Source organism: Littorina saxatilis, unplaced genomic scaffold, assembly GCF_037325665.1.
Source record: "Littorina saxatilis isolate snail1 unplaced genomic scaffold, US_GU_Lsax_2.0 scaffold_117, whole genome shotgun sequence".
NCBI lineage: Eukaryota > Metazoa > Mollusca > Gastropoda > Littorinimorpha > Littorinidae > Littorina > Littorina saxatilis.
Genome location: NW_027129116.1, coordinates 235,862 through 242,606, shown reverse-complemented (window position 1 = coordinate 242,606; position 6,745 = coordinate 235,862). Strand labels below are relative to the sequence as shown.

The following is a 6,745-nucleotide window of genomic DNA, read 5'->3' as shown; positions in this document are numbered from 1 at the left end:
CTTCACAGATCATCTTCGCCTCTTTGACCTTTGCCTCGTCCAATTTCTCGTCGAAATGGATGTTCTTCACATTTTCGGTTCTTTGAGTTTCTAGGAGGGGTAACATCTTCTGAGTGTCATACTTGAAAATGTCATCGTCCATCGTGTTGTCCTCTTCCATGACAACAGCCACGACCTCTTCTCCTCCGTCTTCTTCATCACTTTCTTCTTCGTTTGAAGCAGGAACACTCGCTTGGGCAGATGAACTGGGATTGGGAGTGGCGGAACTCAATTCCCGTTCTTGGTACTCCTTGATGAGGTTGATGTGGTAGATCCGTGTTCTTCTGCCAACTTGGATCTTGTAGTCGAATTCATTCAACTTTTCCACAACCTTGTAGGGGCCTGACCATGTAAGTTCCAGCTTGTTGTTCTTCACAGGGCGTAGAAGTAGAACCCGTTTTCCGACTTCTATCGTCCTTGGTTTCGTTTTCTTGTTGAAGAAATGGGCTTGCTTGCTGGCCGCTTTCTTCAGGTTCTCACGTGCCACGTTGCACGTTTCTTCTATTCTGTTCCTGAGGTTGACTACATATTCCGCTGTAGTCTTCTGCTCCCCTGAGATTTCTTCTTCGGTCCATGTTTGGCGCAGCACTTGCATGGGTCCTTTGACAGATCTCCCATACAGCAGCTCAAACGGCGAAAATCCCATGCTTTCTTGTGGAGCTTCTCTGTATGCGAACAGGAGGGCGGGGATAAACGTGTCCCATTCCCTCGGTTGATCGATCGCTAACTTTTTCAGCATGCTCTTCAGTGTGGAGTTGAACCTTTCGACCAAACCATTCGCTTGAGGGTGAAACGGTGCAGTCATATTGTGTTTGATGCTGAGAAAGTCGTTCACTTCTTTCATCAGGTGGCTGGTGAACTGTGTGCCTTGGTCCGTTATCACTTCATCTGGGATTCCCAATCTAGTCCACATCTCCCAGAGAGCTTCAGCTACGGTGTCTGCTTGGATGTTTTTCAGGGCTACAGCTTCGGGGTATCGGGTAGCGTAGTCAACAGATACCAAGATGTATTGTTTCTTGCTCTCCGACATAGGTTTGACCGGGCCGATGATATCCACCGCAACTCTCTTGAAAACCGAACTGATGGGTGGCATCCTTCCCAGAGGGACTTTCTTCGTCTGACTTTTCGGTGCAGTTCTTTGGCATGTATCACAGGACAAGCAATACCTACGAATGTCTCCTGCACACCCTGGCCACCAGAATTCTGCTCTAATTCTGTCAGATGTTTTTCTTTGACCTAAGTGTCCTGCCATGGGGTGATCGTGACCAAATGAAAGAACTTTGTTCCTGAGTTTCTTCGGAACGATTACTAGTGAACGGTCGTTTCCGTGGCGATCTTTCGTTGTTCTATACAGGATTTCTTTCTTGTATGAATACCGTATCCCGTTGATTCCTTCTGGAGAGTTGGCAAATTGCCTGATGGTCTTTAACGTAGGGTCACTTGCCTGTTCTCTCTTCAGATCAGCTGGCGAATACAGTCTTTCTTCTTCCTTGACTCCCTGTTTGTGGCTGCAGCTTGGTTTCTGGGCGTCCTTTGTCGCTTGTGCTCTCGTGGTAACAGCAGCTGCTGTCCCAGGGTACCACGCTGGGTCTCGAACAGGATATGTGGGAGTCAATTTCTTCTCTTTACCTAGTCCATACCATTTACCTATGAGGACAGGGTAAATTGGGTCGTCCATCACCGTTACTTCTGTCTCGGAGTCAAAGTAGGGTGAATCGATGTGCACCACGGCGGTGTGGTACATCTTCTTGGAGTCTTTCTCTGCCAGAGTAGTCTCCTTCATTTTCGCTGAATATGCCTCCTTTGGCACAAACTTCTTGCTGACAATGATACCAGTACATCCAGTGTCTCTCAAAGCGTTGACAATTGTTCCATTCAGCTTCACTGGTACCACTTCGGCACATTTCTTTTCCTTGCAATTTCCGCAAAGTTTTTCTAAGAGGATCGGTGTCTCAAGTGTATCTTTCTTCGATGAAACTGCACCTGCTGTGTCTCTCTTGTTTGGACAAAAACGAGAGACATGCCCTTGCAATTTACAAATGAAACAACATCCAGATGCTCGCAGTTTCTCTCTCTCGGCGTCACTCAACTTGGCCTTTAGAGTTTGATTTGCGGGTTTTGTTGATGTAGCAGCTATTCTTGTTTCTTCTTGGGGAGAACGACGTTTTTCATGCTTGACGTACGTTGATGAAGTTTTGACGTTCGATCTAGATTGTTGATATGTGTTGGCTATCATCCCAATCTCTTTGGCGCTCTTAGGGTCTCTATCCCTAATGTGAACGGCGAGGTCAGGAGGAAGGGTGTCCAACACCTGCTCACGGACCAACAAATCTTTGAGATCTTTTACATCTTGGTCGCATTCTGCTAATTCCACCCATTTGTCTAGATACCGTTCTAGCTTCGTGATGTGCTCTTTATACGTGTCAGTGGCGCTTTTCTTGGTTTGGCGAAACTTCTTTCTATAATCTTCGCTAGTGAGTTGGAAGCCCTCATACAAAGCGTGTTTGAGAGTGTCGTAGTCATTAGCGTCTTCCTCGTTCAGCTTTGAGAAGATGACTCTCGCCTTACCCTTCAGAAAGTACACTACACGTGAAGCTTTTGCTGCATCACTCAGGTTACAGTCTCGAGCATAATGCTCGAACTGATGGAACCAGCTCTCGATGTCATCACGGTCGTCTAGAAAAGGAATCTTGGGCTTGAAACCATCATCTTCGCGAATACGTCCTGGCGACTTGTTGTTCCTGTTGCCCTCTTGGTTGGCGTTCTGGATTTTCAACTGTTCCAGTTGGAATTGTCGTTCAGCGTCACGTTCTAGCCGTAGTCGTCCAGCGTCACGTTCTTGTCGTTCAGCATCACGTTCTAGCCGTTCAGCTTCACGTTCTCGATCCTCGCGATCAAGAGTTTGTTGCTTCTCTTTCTGATCAAGAACAAATGCACGCAACTCGGCTCCTTCTAACCCCAACAACTGTCCTTCGGCCATTAGCTGTCTAGTCAACTCTAGCGGATCTACACTTGTGGACTGAGACATATTTACAGGTGACACGTCCGTGCACGCCTGTGGATCAACCTCTTCGTCGTTACGGTTGCTGTCAACTTGAAGAGAGAGATGAACACTCTCTTCTTCGTCAGCAGGAATTGGTAACGAGTCTATCACCTCTTCCCGATCGTTACCGACAGTAAGGGATTTTCTTCCCTTCTTATCCGTGGTCACTATGGGAAGAGATTTGTCGGCCGGCTGTTTCCGTGCCAACTGGGCTGCGATGGTGGACTTTCTAAAATTATGAGCTGGAGAACTGTCGTCACTCATAAGTCACCTCGCGTATTATTCCAAAACGTACAAAATGTATGTTGCTCAAACACCGTCGAGCTACTAAATTTCGGATCAAATTACAAAAAGAAACAGTCGGGCATCGCCTTCGTGCACAAAATGCAAGTCCTAGTTTAGCTCTACTTCTACTGTACTTTGAAATAATTCTTCAACGTATGTTACGTTACGTTTCCACACAACCACCCAAAGAGTTATGTTTCCACGTTCTATCGTGAGTCAGTTTACTTCTATCTACCAACGAGAACTTACACTGTAAACTTTATTTGACTCTTTCTGGCGAAAAGATCAATCTTTCACTCGATCGAACGTTGAATATACAAGATGTATCAACTCAACTGTCAATTCGCATCATTTACTGTGTAGATTAATTTACAGCCACTTCTACAGCAAGTAAATACGACTGATATCCACAAGTCGATTATATAGGGCTTCACAGGGAAATACAGGTATTAATCCTTACCTCTTAGGTACCTGACTCCCACCAACCTCCCGCGTAATTTAGAACAAACTAAGGGGAATGATGGTTCCGATAGTACGTGCAAGAATACTATCACACTGATGAATTGGAACACCACAAATAAAATTGGGAGCTAACAAATCAAAAGTGGTCTCGCTAAATATTGATTTTTTAACGTGTCGTTTCAGCTGACAACACTTCCAGTTTTTATTTTACCGTGTGATAGGGCACACGTTGAGTTATAGATCTGTGATAAGTAATATAACTAAAGGTAAATAAATAAAATGATATGATGAGACGATGGCGATGAAGTACGAACATTTACAATACAAATCGACATGCAAGAAACCTACAGCAATTTTGAAACGAGAAAAATTTGGAACGGCTGGATCGAAAGTAAAACGTTGATTCAATATCCCGTGACTCGAGCCCCCATTGTGACGTCTGCTTCTCGTTCTAGGGCTGATCAGTGTTTAACTGAGACAAGTGCAAAGAAGTAATAAGAAATTTAATAATTCTGTACTTTCAAAAACATGCACATGATCATTCTTGCAGACATCAATCCCTTTCTCTTAGAATCTTCAAATGAAAGTTTTATAGATTATGATTTCGCTGGTGTGATTTCACACACACGTAACAACATTGTCTTTCTTCTTCTTGTTGCGTCGACGTTTAGCATCGAAGAGCGGAACGTACTTCTTCTCGTTGAAAATGTATTTCGGTTTACACAAATGAAGACATGAAGTTAATGTTCACAAAATATAAAGTAGTCTACTCATCATGATAAACTCGATCTGGGTGACACTTGGGGACGTTGGTGGTTCCTTCCGTGGTTACCGCTGACGTTGCCCTTCCCACAGTGTTCACACGACATCATTTACATAAGCATTGTACACCCCTGTACACTTGCACCTTCTGCAACACACACGTGCAATATCTGTTATTATCAAGTATGATTTCCATCGATATCATTCCATTTGTTTCTCTAAAACAAACACAGAAACAAGAGTTCACAGACTGACACAAACACATGGAAAATGAACAATACCTGTGTTTTCCTGTGAATCAATAATGTTAAAATGTATTAGCGTGTTTTACCTGCGGTTAGTGGACCTTTGGAGATCGCAAAAATGTGGAAATCCGTCCACGGAAGGTGAAACATATGCTAGTGCAATCTACGTGGCTGCGTTGATTGCTGCCATCTTGGAGTCAATGAAACGGTCAGAGCATTGCATCCTAGCAACCTCAACTGAATATATGTACAGTTCATATTCACGAATTAATACCAATGCACGCTGTTTCCTTTTGTTCTCTTCGTTTAAATTTCTTTTCATGAAGATAAACAAATTCTTACCTTGTACTAGTTTTGGACTAATGGCGCGAGCGTTGACGTCATATGCATACAGTGTCGTCATGACGTAGTCTCGGTCATTTAACCTCGTTTTGTGTACGCAACTAGTGAAGTCTCGATTAATATGAGAGAGGGAGTCGATACACGAATTCCATTCGTCACAGTGCTACACATGAAACTATTCTTGGAATTCGAGCACTTTTCAACACCTGTATATTTGTTCTGCACACGTTTTACTAGACCTGTCAATTCAACGCATTAATCAATATACTTCAGGACTCTTCCCCAGACTTTATTGTTCATGTCAGCTGTTTCCGTGCACAAATAGTCACCCTGTATGTATCTTTCGCTTGATATGCAAGTGTCTAAGCAGAAAGAAAAAACACTAAAAACCAAACCCCATAATTCATTCAGTGAGAGTGAATGTTTGTTTGTTTGTTTGTTTGCTTAACGCCCAGCCGACCACGAAGGGCCATATCAGGGCGGTGTTGCTTTGACATATAACGTGCGCCACACACAAGACAAAAGTCGCAGCACAGGCTTCATGTCTCACCCAGTCACATTATTCTGACACCGGACCAACCAGTCCTAGCACTAACCCCATAATGCCAGACGCCAGGCGGAGCAGCCACTAGATTGCCAATTTTAAAGTCTTAGGTATGACCCAGCCTTACCACTAGGCCAACCGTGCCGGTAGAGTGAATGTACACACATCCTAAAAAACACAAAATGAATAGTCATGCTGTCAGTCATTGATACTGATCCAAGTTTTGATGACCGGAGTCGACGGTTGCTGCCCTGGGTTAGGCGCCGCTGGAGGACGTCGCGGGGACCCAGGCGTCGGTGGAGGTTCCGGAGAACGAAGACCTGGCTGGTCTGCATTGCGCCGGCTTGGCGTTTCAGGAACAGGACTCTGTTGGGTTGGGACAGGGTAAAGGACAGGGATGTTGGTCATGGTAGGCCTGTCTAACACTTGTCGGGAAGACAATCTGCGGTGTCGTCTGTTCTGACGATACTGTCCCCTTTCTGACCGTATCTCGTAGGACCGTGGTGCACATTGACGCAGGACTGTTGCTGGTTTTCCCCAGGACTTTTCGTGATCTAGTTTCTGGAGAACAGTGTCACCTGGTATTAGTGGCGGCAGGGTCTCTGTCCCATGACGTCTGTCGTGGTCACTCTTGTTTCTGAGCTTTGCTTGCTCGTCCCGCGCCTTGATTGCATCCCTTCTGACCGTCTTTGGGATGAGATTGCTTGCGAGAGTAGGGAGCGTCGTTCGCATCTTTCTTCCGAGTGCTAACTCCGCTGGGCTCGTTCCTGTTGGCGTCGTAGGTGTAGCCCGGTGACTGAGTAGGGCTAAGAACGGGTCTTCTTGAGCGAGAATCTTCTTGGCCTCTTGTACTGCTCGCTCGGCTTCTCCATTCGACTGAGGAAAGTATGGACTGCTAGTCGAGTGAGTAAACTTCCATGCTGCTGCGAAGTTCTGGAACTCTGTTGACGTGAACTGAGAACCGTTGTCCGTGACGACGACATCTGGTATTCCGTGGTGTGCGAAGATGTTCTTCATCCGTCC

The 6,745-nt window shown here is 45.3% G+C and overlaps 1 long non-coding RNA gene across 1 annotated transcript; it reads right to left on the bottom strand.

Annotated features, from left to right (window-relative positions):
- Nucleotides 1–4,317: 4,317 nt before the first annotated feature.
- On the bottom strand, nucleotides 4,318–5,333 carry LOC138957393 (uncharacterized). The gene is made up of 2 exons (XR_011453015.1): nucleotides 4,923–5,333; nucleotides 4,318–4,739 (listed from the first exon to the last, which is right to left on the bottom strand). It is a non-coding gene; the product is annotated as an uncharacterized lncRNA (long non-coding RNA).
- Nucleotides 5,334–6,745: the final 1,412 nt, after the last annotated feature.